At 39.7% G+C, this 14,479-nt stretch overlaps 1 pseudogene; it reads left to right on the forward strand.

Annotated features, from left to right (window-relative positions):
* Window positions 1-5,868: 5,868 nt before the first annotated feature.
* Window positions 5,869-13,919, forward strand: LOC131990768 (NACHT, LRR and PYD domains-containing protein 12-like; annotated as a pseudogene).
* The last annotated feature ends 560 nt before the right edge of the window (window positions 13,920-14,479 follow it).

The following is a 14,479-nucleotide window of genomic DNA, read 5'->3' on the forward strand; positions in this document are numbered from 1 at the left end:
TGTCTTTCTCCGGTATGAAACTACAGCGATGTTGATGTATAACATCAGTCCGATCAGCTGCTGCATCTATTCAACGAGTCAGGGGGCGGGGCCACCGCTAAAAGACTTCCTAGGATGCTCTCATGTATCCTCGCTTGTGCCTCCTCCAATATGCCTCCTCTATCCTCTATCCTCTATCCTCCGATCACAAATAAGAGCTTTGGGACGGTCGTAAAGATGGCGCCCGCGAAATAACCAGCCAGAGATATCTATGAGAAAGGCTGGATGTCACCATTGTCCCTATACGGCGGCCATTGTAGTTCCATTTACTACCTCTCTGAGTGAGAAGATCAATCAAAGATCAATCAAAGTTCCTTTAGTTTCCTTTATGATCAGACATTTCAAGGCTGCTGAACAGACGGTGTCCCCGAGTCCAATGAAGCCGTGTTCTCTCTGGATTTTCTGTCTGTAAGAATATTTAAATAATTCTGTTTGTAACGTCCCACAGCCAACGTATGGCACGTTTTACTCTGCTGAGTCTACTTTTTAACCTTAAAAGGATTCAACCTATACTGTTTATATTTCTACTGTCTGACTAATCCCACATCCTCCAGCACGTTATTCTGGTTTTGACCAGTTGTTACAGTTCTGTTCTGATCAAAAGCTCAGACTGGGTCCTTTTTAAAATCAGAAGACTTCTATTATATTAAAAGTTACATAAAATATACGTCACCATCTTACCACAGACAGCCGGCCCACTCATCACATCAGAGTCTACGGCACGGAGCGTTTCTAATAGTATTACAGTAGTATTATATTAGTATTACAGTAGTTATAATAGTATTACAGTAGTTATAATAGTATTACAGTAGTTATAATAGTATTACAGTTGTATTATAATAGTATTACAGTAGTTATAATAGTATTACAGTAGTATCTGTGTTATAATAAAGTTTTATCAGTAATATTAGTATCTATCTATCTGTCTGTAATAATGAATGTTATTAACAATCAGTAACAGAATATTAAATCCTCATTAGTAACAATTATTTATATTCTGTAACAGCTTTATTTGTCATTTTATAATAAAATCATCATTTAAACGTTGTGAAGAAACAGAAGACAAAGTGAAGACGCAGCAGCAGAAGACGGATATGAACATGAAATAATAAAATGTCTGAGCTGTTTTGATCCTGATGGTCCTATTATATAGGAGTCAATAATCAGGGAATAAACAATAATTCATAAATAGTAATGACTAATAATAATAATAAAACATTTTATTTAGAAGGCCCTTTTCTTGGCACTCAAGGACACAAAGAGAGAAAAAAGAAACAACAAAAAATAAGAATAATACATTCATGATTAATAGTCAACAACAATAAATTCTTAGAGAATTCTTAAGAGAAAGATGGTGATTTGAGAACATTCTGAGGAACATGTTATTTTTTTCTTCTGAATTTTCTTAAGTTTTATCTTAAGAACACTTTAGTGAATCCAGACTGAGGAACAGAGTGAAGGGTACAGATTATTGCAGAAGAGTGCAATTCATAACCATTTGCCTTTTTTTTTTTTATTGTAAATAGTTGATTTCAAAATAAATCCATGTAAATGTGACGTTGTGTCCCATGATGCTTCATTAGAACACAGCTGATCTTCAGCTCATCAGACGGTAGTTCGCTCCATCTAGTGGACACATAACACAACTACACCCTCTCATTGGGTTTCTGGGATGAAGTGGAACAGGATAAAACGAGACAGTTGATTAGAATTAACAAGTTTAATGTTTCAGACATCAGATACAACAAACATACAGACAACACTCAACACAGGCGAACAACAACAAGAAGAAAGATCCAAACACCTGGGACAGGTAAATAAAAACACTTCCACCAGGGAATCCTGCAGTTTCAGGCCGACAGCGCCACCTACTATACTCTAGGCCTTCTATCCTTTAATATAATAGCAATAACAACAACAATAATACATGGACATATAAATTGTTTTAAAAAAGGTACATTTCCATAGACACTTTTGTATTTTGGGTTCCTTTATACTTTAATTAAAATAAAATGAAAAATCAGACTTGACCAAACCCAGCCAGCAGACAATAACATGACAATCATAAAATCAAACAAGTCAAAAGTGGAGTGAAAAAATGTGCTTCATTGTAACGAAAAGACACACTAAGGTGGGGGAGGATGTTGAGTTGAAATTCATACAAAAGAAGGCCTAGGATCTAACAAACAAAAGGCAGAACTAACTTCTCTAACAAAAAAACTTTTCCAAAACAATACAATGGTGGAAGAACCAATAGACCTAGTGGAGGAACAGAAAGTCAACTACGTGTGTGAAGTGTACAGGGTAGCCCAACTTACCACAGACCATTTTCATCAGAAACAAAGACAGCAAAAGCATCAAAATCAAGAGAGGAGCTGAAGGCCCGAGATGGCCTCCATTTTAAAGGATCTCCTCGGTTGTGATTGGCCAGCTGGGGAGGCAGGGAGCCAATAGGCAGCAGGGCCTGGCGACACAGGAAGCAGCTCTGCAGCAATCACCTGAAAACACAGCGAAGGGGGAGGAGAAACACAAAAAACACACACACATACACACCTTGCTGCCTGACACGTAACAGTGAGTGAGAGTGAACCTGCGGCTCTCTGGCTGGGCAGGATCCCCCAACTGGTTGGACTGGTTTTCACCTCACTCTGTTGTTTATTGTGAAGTTATGAGGGTGTGGCGGCGTCACAGACACCAGGACTGATGAGACAGAAACGAGCCGCTCCTCCACACATGAAGGTGGAAAGTGTCTGGTAGGAAGTTAAATTACAATGATTTTAGATTGATTTTCATGTATTTCTGCAGTGATTCTCATGTTTATTTATAACTATTTACATTTTAATCTAATCTTTCATCATCAGTAAAGAAAGTAGAGAATGTCCAAACCTGTTGGACAGAGAAGTTAAAACATTTTATCTGTTGTAAACAACATCTGACACACACTTCTGTCCATTTCTCTGTCAAATGGTAAAACTTCATTTTAGTTATAATAACATTACACACAGTTGAATGGAACTTTGAACATCTGAATTATTCAGTTTGATGATGATCTGTTTGTGATGAAATACTTGGATAAGACACAGTTTTCACTTTCTTGTCTATAGATTTATTGTTTGATGTTTGTTTATTTGTCATGTTCATTGTTCTGAGTGAATATGTTGTAAACTTTTACAAGCTGCTGCTCAGAAAGTGGAATCTAATAATTTACATTCTGGAGCAGAGCATTCAGATGGTTCCTATGTTGCTCTCATCATTGTAGAAAACCTTTTCCACATTTTTTCATACAAAATAGTTAATTTCTAAAGAAATACATAAACATTGTTGGGGTTTACTCTGCCTCAACCCAGAGCACCATTTATAGTGGTGTCACTGTTCAAAAGTGTGTTAAGATGGCTATCCAAGTTATTCATCATACTGAAAATAATTAATCATTATACTCAATAATATAACTTCTTTTAGTCTCCTCAAGTCAAGTTGCCTCTGGATGGCACAGCACTCTGGAAAACAGTCTTGAGTAATGACAGCAAATTCAACTGAATCATTCTCATAAATGTATTAAATTGTCAATAATAAACTCTGATTATTAATTAACTCATTATCCATAACAACATATACCATAATAATGTTTGGTAAAGGTTGAAGGAATTTGGAGTTCTTTTCCTAGAAGAGGTTGGCATCATTCACTCTTGTGCAACATCAAATGGACAGCATGTGTATTCCAAAAAGCTTTTATTCACAAGAAAGGAAATTAAAACAAAACACAAAATATCTAAAGCAAAACTAACATTCAAGTTATTGTTCTTTAGAAACCTTCTACCAATAACCTTCACAGCGATCACAACAATAATACTCAATAGCCTTTCTTATACTGTGTTTCAGCAGAATTTGCGTAATGAGCTCTGCTGTCATTTCTCCTTAGATTCATACTGGTGCCACAACATCGTAATATTTGGTTCCATTCACATTGTAATCTGGCATCACAGAACAAAGAGTGGTGGAGAGTGACAGAGCAGCAATGAGAGGCGTGTTTCTGATGATAATGTCCACTTTGTTTCCTATTATTCAGCTGTTGGTTGCACAAAAAACGCATGTCGCATATTTCCTCCCTTGCTGGTTCCGTCGGTTCACATTGATCCCACTTAGAACAGCCTCACCAAATATATCACCTCTGTTCCTACCTCTGAAGGCGGTACAGAGCCAGGATCACTTGGTCCCCCATTACGCCTCTGGGACGTTCAGGTTGAAGGTGACACAGAGGAGGAAATGTCACAGCTTGAAACAGCAGTCTGAAAGGTGCTAATGTAACACATCAAACCAAATAACTGAGTACAGTTCAGATCTTGTTGCTATGTTAATGTCAAGCCCAGTTACATTACTGCCAAGTCCATGAAGGGGGAGGATTTCATCCATCTGTAGAGAAAAGCAAAAACAATCTGGGACAGTTAGTTCCTTGTTGTCCATTGCTTGGTTAGCTGCTCAGTGCTAACTCTTTTTGTTGGCTCCTGTTGCCTTCACAGAGAGCTGGCAGACCTTGTGTTTTGGTGTCTGGGCCAACTTGTGGCTTAGTAAAAACTCTGTTAACTAATCAGGAACCTTTAGGCAGGCTTCTGTGTGGCTGCTAAATGGTAAATGGACCTGCACTTATATAGTGCTTTTCTAGTCACTTTTCAACCACTATTTAGACTACAGACTGCGCTCATTCACCCTTTCACACACACATTCATACAGGTGGCAGAGGCTACCCTAAACGGTGCCACCTGCCACCATTGGGAATTCATTCACACACCAATGAACGCAGCATCGGGAGCAATTCGGGATTCAGTATCTTGCTCAAGGTTACTTCGACATGTAGGCTGCGACGGTCAGGGATCGAACCACCATCGGTTGGGGGGCAACCCGCTCTACCAACTAAGCCACAGCCGCCTGTCTCTTGGTCCAGAGGTTCCTCTGAGCAGTCAGTGTTGAGGTCTTCTCATGTAGGTGAAGCTGTGAGGGCTCCTGGGGGACGGAGTTCAATGGCTCCTTTGTTGGAGAACAAAAGAGACTCAGCTGCTATTTTAAGAGGCCGACAAATTAAAAACAATTTCCCATTAAACTCAATCAAGGATGCACAAACGAAAAGAAACTGTTTTATACCGGTGGTCCCAACAATGGTTAGTTGGCATCACCCAGTGGACAGATCATGGAACTACACCCTCTGCAGTGATGTCTGTGACTGGGTTTCTGTGATGAAGTGTTACACAGGAAAGGCAGGTCACTCTCTTCAGTAGGGCAGCAACGAATAAATAGTTTCATTACCAATTAATCTGCCAGTATCTTTCAACATAAAAGCCTCACAAGGGGCAGACAGAAAAACTATATGCAACACGTCTGCAGCATTTTGTTGTTGTTCCTGATAAATAATGTAAAAATAAATAACATGCATTTCCAGATTATTAATCTTATGATGAATAAATTGTCAGTAAAAGTCAGTTTTGTTTGTCAAAGTCCATCTGATATTTTTAAACCTTTTTGTCTATCAGTCCAAAACACAAACATAGTCAGAAAATCAGGAAATTTAGGTTTGGGTTTAGGTTTAAAAACATCATTATGTCATAGTTGTGTATTCAACAAAATAATTTAACAATTTAAACAATTAATTAACACAATTATTAGCTGGCCATCATTTTTCTGTTGATTGATAAGTCCACTCATTATTGCAGCTCTGATCTAACAACAGTACAAAACTTACTACTAAAAACGAATAAACTATCTTCATCATAACTCATTCTGTATTTTTAAAGTGACTATTTGTTTTTGGCATCTTTTGGATCTTTGCAGGGAGAAAAGATGGCGACACCTCGAGGGGTCCTCTTAGGAATTTTAAAAGATTTGGGAGCTGAGAACTTTACAGAATTTAAATGGTACCTGCAGCAGCAGGGGGAGCTAGAAGGTCTCCCAGCAATCCCAAAGAGTCAACTGGAGAATGCAAACCGCATGGAAACCGTGGATGAGATGTTTCAGACCTACAGTATAAAGACGATGCAAGTGACCAGAACAGTTTTAGTGAAAATAAATGAGAATGAACTAGTGAAGAAATTATCAAACACCTCCTTCGAACCTGAAGGTAAGTCAGAATCATTATTCATTGTAAAAATGCATGTAACAAAGACTGAAGTCGTAGATTACAGAGACTTTAGCAAACATGAGGTGTGTAGTTAACGTCTCTCTGATCTAAAAATATAGACACGTTTGTTGTGTTGCACTTTTGATCATAGAACAAGCAACAAAAAACACATCCAGCAGGGAAAGTTTTTGGGTTGCTTCTAGCTGGTTAAAATATACACACGCTGAAGTCTGTAAGTTTGTTTGGACAATATTACTTCCCTCGACTTGACTCGATCTGGATTGGTCTCTGGAGACCACCTTTTCAGAACCTACTGTAGTTATCGAGCTGAACAGATTTCATACATAAAGAAATGTGAACAACAAGTTCATGACTCACATTCACTGTAACAACCCCTCATTGGTTTCATTATTCTCTTCATTCAGAGATTCGTGCTGAGTGCCAGAGAAAACTCAAATCCAAATTACAAAAGAAGTTCCAGTCTGTGTTTGAGGGGATCACTAAAAAAGGAAACCAAATCCTTCTGAATCAGATCTACACAGAGATCTACATCTTAAAGGAAGAAACTGCAGAGGTCAATGATGAACATGAGGTCAGACAGATTGAAACAGCATCCAGGAAACCAGACAGACCAGAAACAAGAATCAGACAAGAAGACATCTTTAAAGCCTTACCTGGAAGAGATGAACCAATCAGAACAGTGCTGACAAAGGGAGTGGCTGGCATTGGGAAAACAGTCTGAACACAGAAGTTCACTCTGGACTGGGCTGAAGACAAAACCAACCAGGACATACACTTCATATTTCCATTTACTTTCAGAAAGCTGAATGTGCTGAAGGAGAAAAAGTTCAGCTTGGTGGAACTTGTTCATCACTTCTTTACTGAAACCAAAGAAGCAGGAATCTGCAGGTTTGAAGAGTTCCACGTTGTGTTGATCTTTGACGGTCTGGATGAGTGTCGACTTCCTCTGGACTTCCACAACACTGAGACCCTGACCGATGTCACAGAGTCCACCACAGTGGATGTGCTGCTGACAAACCTCATCAGGGGGAAACTGCTTCCCTCTGCTCGCCTCTGGATAACCACACGACCTGCAGCAGCCAATCAGATCCCTGTTGACTGTGTTGTCATGGAGACAGAGGTCAGAGGGTTCACTGACCCACAGAAAGAGGAGTACTTCAGGAAGAGATTCAGAGATGAGGAGCTGGCCGGCAGAATCATCTCCCACATCAAGACATCACGAAGCCTCCACATAATGTGCCACATCCCAGTCTTTTGCTGGATCTCTGCTAAAGTTCTGGAGAAGCTGATGAAAACCAGAAAGGGAGGAGAGCTGCCCAAGACCCTGACTGAGATGTACATGCACTTCCTGGTGGTTCAGTCCAAAAGGACAAACGTCAAATATCATGGGAAATCTGAGAGAGATCCACACTGGAGTCCAGAGAGCAGGAAGATGATTGAGTCTCTGGGAAAACTGGCTTTTGATCAGCTGCAGAAAGGAAACCTGATCTTTTATGACTCAGACCTGACAGAGTGTGGCATCGATATCACAGCAGCCTCAGTGTACTCAGGAGTGTTCACACAGGTCTTTAGAGAAGAGAGTGGACTGTACGAGGACAGAGTGTTCTGCTTCGTCCATCTGAGTGTTCAGGAGTTTCTGGCTGCTCTTCATGTCCATCTGACCTTCATCAACTCTGGAGTCAATCTGATGGCAGAAGCAAGTTGGTGGTCCAGAGTATTTAGTGACAAACCAAAACATCTCTACCAAAGTGCTGTGGACAAGGCCTTACAGAGTCCAAATGGACACCTGGACTTGTTCCTCCGCTTCCTCCTGGGTCTTTCTCTGGAGACCAATCAAAGACTCCTACGAGATCTGCTGACACAGACAGGAAGTAGCTCAGAGACCAATCAGGAAACAGTTCAGTACATCAAGAAGAAGATCGGTGAGGATCTGTCTGCAGAGAAAAGCATCAACCTGTTCCACTGTCTGAATGAACTGAATGATCGTTCTCTAGTGGAGGAGATCCAACAGTCCCTGACATCAGGAAGTCTCTCCACAGATAAACTGTCTCCTGCTCAGTGGTCAGCTCTGGTCTTCATCTTACTGTCATCAGAAACAGATCTGGACGTGTTTGACCTGAAGAAATACTCTGCATCAGAGGAGGCTCTTCTGAGGCTGCTGCCAGTGGTTAAAGCCTCCAACAAAGCTCTGTGAGTGGATATATGAACAACATGAAACATGCTTTCTGTAATACAAGACAAGTAAAACATTTTACTGATGTTCATCTCTTTTCCTCTCCAGGTTAAGTGGCTGTAAGCTCTCAGAGAGAAGCTGTGAAGCTCTGTCCTCAGTCCTCAGCTCCCAGTCATCTAGTCTGAGAGACCTGGACCTGAGTAACAATGAACTGGAGGATTCAGGAGTGAAGCTTCTGTCTGCTGGACTGCAGAGTCCACTATGTGAACTGAAAACTCTCAGGTCTGTATTCTGCTGATTGTTAAAAAGTTGATTTTTGCAATCCCACTCATCATGCTTCAGGCTCTTGTAAGGGAAGATTGTCATCATCTTTTTGACTTTCCTGCTGTTTCTGCTGTGATATTTTCCTGGTTTCAGTCTGTCAGGCTGTCTGATATCAGAGGAAGGCTGTTCTTCTCTGGCCTCAGCTCTGAGCTCCCAGTCCTCTAGTCTGAGAGACCTGGACCTGAGTAACAACAACCTGCAGGATTTAGGAGTGAAGATTCTGTCTGCTGGACTGAAGAGTCCACTATGTGAACTGAAAACCTTCAAGTCAGTATGAAACTATTTATAATGTGCCACACTGCTTTTGAAGAGCCATTTCTCTTGAGGGTTTCTTTTTTCAGTTTTATTAAATTACAAATACCTTAAATCTACATGTTTTTAGGGGGTCTCTTTGTCATTAGCACACTGAAAGACAAAAATCACAGGTAATAATTAAATTAAAGTTTAAGCCCAGTCATTTTATTCATGTACATCTCTGTTAAAGCCACCTGAGTAATATACATCTGCACAAACAATTGTCTCTTAGCTAAATGTTATATATATATATAGCAGGCTTAAAAAGGAGTTATTGCATTGTTGAAAACATGTCTTTCAAACACATGAAATATTTAAACGAATGTTGATGAATATGTACAATTATTTTTAAGGGTAACTGGCTGTAAGCTCTCAGAGAGAAGCTGCGAAGCTCTGTCCTCAGTCCTCAGCTCCCAGTCCTCTAGTCTGAGAGACCTTGACCTGAGTAACAACAACCTGAAGGATTCAGGAGTGAAGCTTCTGTCTGTTGGACTGGAGAGCCCACTTTGTAAACTGAAAACCCTCAGGTCTGTATTCTGCTGGTTGTTAAAAAGTTTATCTTTGAAATCCCACTCATTATGCTTCAGGCTCTTCTAAGCAAATATTGTCAACATGTTTTTGACTTTCCTGTTGGTCCTGCTGTGATAATATCCTGGTTTCAGTATGTCAGGCTGTCTGATCTCAGAGAAAGGCTGTTTTTCTCTGGCCTCAGCTCTGAGCTCCCAGTCCTCTAGTCTGAGAGACCTGGACCTCAATAACAACGACCTGCAGGATTCAGGAATGAAGCTTCTGTCTGCTGGACTGAATAATCCACTATGTGAACTGAAAACCCTCAAGTCAGTATGAAACAATTTCTTAAGTGCCACACTGGTTTTGAAGAGCCATTTCACTAAGAAGGTTTTTTTTTTGTTTGTTTCTTTGTTTGTTTCTTTGTTTTTCAGTTTTATGAAAAGACAAATACCTTAAATCTACATGTACATGTTGATTTTTGAGGGTCTGTTTGTTCTTTTTATTCGTGAATAGCACACAGAAAGAAAAAATCACAGGTAATAATTAAATTAAAGTTTAAACCCAGTCATTTTAATCATATACATCTCAATTAAAGCTGCCAGACAAACACAAATCTGCACAGAAAAATGTCTCTTAGCTAAATATAAAAAATATGTAACAGTCTAAAATAGGAGTTATTGCATTATTGAACACATGTCCTTCAAACACATGGAGGATTTAAACTAATCTTGATGAATATGTACAATTATTTTAAGGATAACTGGCTGTAAGCTCTCAGAGAGAAGCTGTGAAGCTTTGTCCTCAGTCCTCAGCTCCCAGTCCTCTAGTCTGAGAGACCTGGACCTGAGTAACAACAACCTGAAGGATTCAGGAGTGAAGTGTCTGTCTGCTGGACTGCAGAGTCCACTATGTGAACTAAAAACCCTCAGGTCTGTATCTGCTGATTGTTAAAAAGTTTATCTTTGAAATCCTGCTCATCATGCTTCAGGCTCTTGTAAAGGAAGATTGTCAACATATTCTTGAATTTCCTGCTGTTCCTGCTTTGATATTCTCCTGGTTTCAGTCTGTCAGGCTGTCTGATCTCAGAGGAAGGCTGTTCTTCTCTGGCCTCAGCTCTGGGCTCCCAGTCCTCTAGTCTGAGAGACCTGGACCTGAGTAACAACGACCTGCAGGATTCAGGAGTGAAGCGTCTGTCTGTTGGACTGCAGAATCCACTATGTGAACTGAAAACTCTCAGGTCAGTATTCATTATCAATAACAGTTGATCTTTTAAATCCTTTAAGTTCAATTTAAATTTAGCTCCATGATAGTGAAGATGGGCAACTTCTATATGATTTTCCTGCTAAGATAATTTTCTTAAAACCTGTATTCATGTTATTTACTTAATTCCAGTCTGTCAGGCTGTCTGATCTCAGAGGAAGGCTGTTCTTCTCTGGCCTCAGCTTTGAGCTCCAACCCCTCCCATCTGAGAGAGCTGGACCTGAGCTACAATCATCCAGGAGACTCGGGAGTGAAGCTGCTGGAGGATCCACGATGCAGACTGGACACTCTCAGGTATGGACAGAAAGACAGACACTCTCAGGTATGGACAGACAGACAGACATTCTCAGGTATGGATGGACAGACAGACAGACAGACAGACACTCTCAGGAATGGACACAGTACAGTAAGGACAAACAAAACAATTGGCAGAAAATAAAATGTCCTACAGCAGTGTTATTTTAAACTTCTTCATTTCAATGATACATTTAGAAAACCTTGAAAAATACACTAAAAGTTTACACTAAACATAAAAACATCATTATTTTGATTGTTATGAAATATAAAAAAGCTGTTCTATTGATATTGTTTGGTCTGAGGGTATTCCTTCACTGTTTGGGTTCCAGGTACAGCTACCACTGTAGTCCAAATGTATTTCTCATATGCTTCATAACAGAGAAGCAGTCTCATTAACTCATGAACCCTCTGATCCACAAAACCTTTGGCAGCTTTGACAAGCCAAAATAACTCAAGTAATTTCCAGAAACTATTAAAACAGCAATATTAGTCAGATTTCCAGGTTTCCTACAATCCTTGAATGAATCATGTGTGATGAACTCTTCTGTCAGAAACAGAAACCAAACAGAAAACTTATTTTCTGCTAACTTTAAAATTGTTGATGTAATTTTCATCTGAAAATTGAAATATTTTTACTTATTTAGACATCTCAAGTGAAGTCAGTTTTATTTATTGAAACTAAAACGAATCATTAATGTCAAGGTGTTTCCACTCTGCACATCTTCCAACACTTCCTCTCATCAGACGCTCAGATTCAAACATGAATGACACAATACAAACTGAATGTGATGGTGACTGATCTGAGAACAGTCTGTAAACTGTTCAGCTGTTCATGTCAAAGTCAAAGTCAAAGTCAAATTTATTTATATAGCGCATTTACAGACGGCTGAGCCGCACCAAAGTGCTTCACATAAAAGTGCAAAAAGTGCAATAAAATACAGAATTGACAAAGGTAAAAAAGAGACTAAACAAAACAAAACAAAACAAAACAACTTTAATTGTAGGCAAGAGAAAAGAGGTGGGTTTTTAAGTGAGATTTAAAGACATTTAGACATTAAAGACATGTGTGAATGCAGGACATACTGTTGATTTTAAGGGACCAGATTTCACATTGTGTTTTATTATGAGGGAGGACAGTTCAGTGGTGACTGAGCTCTTAATATTTATACATCACATTATCTTTTTGAAGAGTTTCAGCCTGTTTCTCTGTCACACTGACAAACTGAGGAGCTCTGCTTCATGTTGAACAGCAGTTAGGACTCATGTTGGATAGAAAATCATTGTGACTGTGTTTCTTCCTCCAGGGTGGACCATGGTGGAGAGCACAGGTTAACACCTGGTCTGAGGAAGTGTAAGTGTGGATTACATTTGACTAATGAAGACAAAACAGCTTTAAATACAAAGTTAATAGTTGTGATATTTATCCTTTAAAACATGACTGACAACATGTGTCATCATTAAACTTTATAGAAATGAACAACATCAGGACACAAAGAAAGAATAAACCCTTCAGATGTGTCTGATGATAAACTGCTGCTGTGTTGTGTTTTTTTCTCTCCATCAGATTTCTGTCAACTCACACTGGACACAAACACAGCCCACAGAGAGCTCAAACTGTCTGAAAACAACAGGAAGGTGACATATGTGTGGGAGGATCAGTCATATCCTGATCATCCAGAGAGATTTGACTACTGGGAACAGCTGCTGTGTAGAGATGGTCTGACTGGTCGCTGTTACTGGGAGGTCGAGTTAAGAGGATGGGTTAATGTAGCAGTGAGTTACAGAGGAATCGGCAGGAAAGGAGAGATTGTTGACTGTGGGTTTGGAAGGAATGATCAGTCCTGGAATCTGATCTGCTCTGATTTTGGTTACACTGTCTGGCACAATAACAGAAAAACATCCTCCTTCTCCTCCTCCTCCTCCTCCTCCTCCTCCTCCTCCTCCTCCTCCTCCTCCTCTGGTAGAATAGGAGTGTATGTGGACTGTCCTGCTGGCTCTCTGTCCTTCTACAGAGTCTCCTCTGACTCACTGATCCACCTCCACACCTTCAACACCACATTCTCTGAACCTCTTTATCCTGGGTTTAGCTTCTGGTCCTATGACTCCTCAGTGTCTCTGTGTGGTCTGTAGGATGGAGACGACTTCCTGTCCTGTGGTCTGAATGTTGGATGAAGCTTCTCTTTGTTTAACATTTCATTCTCTGATTGTTTCTTTAATGTCAGAAATGTTTTCTTCTTACAAACGCTGATGGCTAATTCTTCCATCCCTGTCTTCCTGTCCTGTCCACCCCTATTGCCTGCTAAGTGTCATTGAGTGTTTAGAAAAGCGCTATATAAATTAAATTTATCATTAATGAATGATCTCAGGGCTGAACTGATTTTCACTTATTTACAGTTTGTTTAGCAGCACCTGCTGATGTTGTAATGATTGTCATTTTGCTCAATAATGGATTAAAGACCCACAGGTCACAGGTTTATACACACTGTCCTAATAAACATTGTATTTAAACTCTCTTCACCACTTCTGACAACTAGACAAGAACTCTTGTCTCCTTGATGAAAAAACAAGTGTTTGATCAAACTATCTGTGCTTTTGTTCTGGTGCTGCACACCGATCTGACTTTGCAACCCGCCTCCCTGCCCTCCTCCCCGGCTCTCTGAAGCTGTTTGTTTAGTTTACTTTGTTTTCCTTTGAATAAAAGCTTTTTGGAATCCACAACCTGTCCATTTACTGTTGTACATGTATGAACGATACTAACCTCTTCTATGGAAAGGACTCCAAATTCCTTCAACCATTCATAAATATTAAAATGGTATTTGGTTATTAATCAGAGTTCCAAATTGATAGTTTAGTAACTCTCTTAATCCATCATCTGCTATGATGACGTGTTGAATAAAAACCTAATTCCAAAAACATTGGGTCCCAACTTTTTTGAGATATATTGCTGTTATATTAAAAATATTTTCAATGAAACTTTAAAATGGCTCAGTTTTCACATCTGATATGTTCTTTATGTTCTGGTGGGAATAAAACATGAGTTTGAGATTTGCAAAGCACTGAATTATGTTTTTATTTACATTTAACACAGCGTCCCAACTTTTTTGTAATTGGGGTTGTATCCACTGGTTATTCACGTGGCTGAACTCAGCAGTGATGTAACCAAGTGTCAGAACAGAGGATCTCATCTCTTCTCTTCACCGTCCTGCAGTCTGAAAGTTCACGCTTCAATGACATCATTCCCCTCCTACAGTCCTGACACACACACACACACACACACACACACACAGCTCTACTGTACTGAGAGAAGAGTTCATCACTCAGAGACTGAAGCCACCTCTCAAATGAAGAAGTCGCTGAAGAATCTCTATTTTCTCAGAGTTTGTATTAAAGTTAATGAACAGAGAGTTTATTAACAGAGATGTACTCTCAGTACTGGGACACAGCTCAGGGACACA

Source organism: Centropristis striata, chromosome 18 (genome assembly GCF_030273125.1).
Source record: "Centropristis striata isolate RG_2023a ecotype Rhode Island chromosome 18, C.striata_1.0, whole genome shotgun sequence".
NCBI lineage: Eukaryota > Metazoa > Chordata > Actinopteri > Perciformes > Serranidae > Centropristis > Centropristis striata.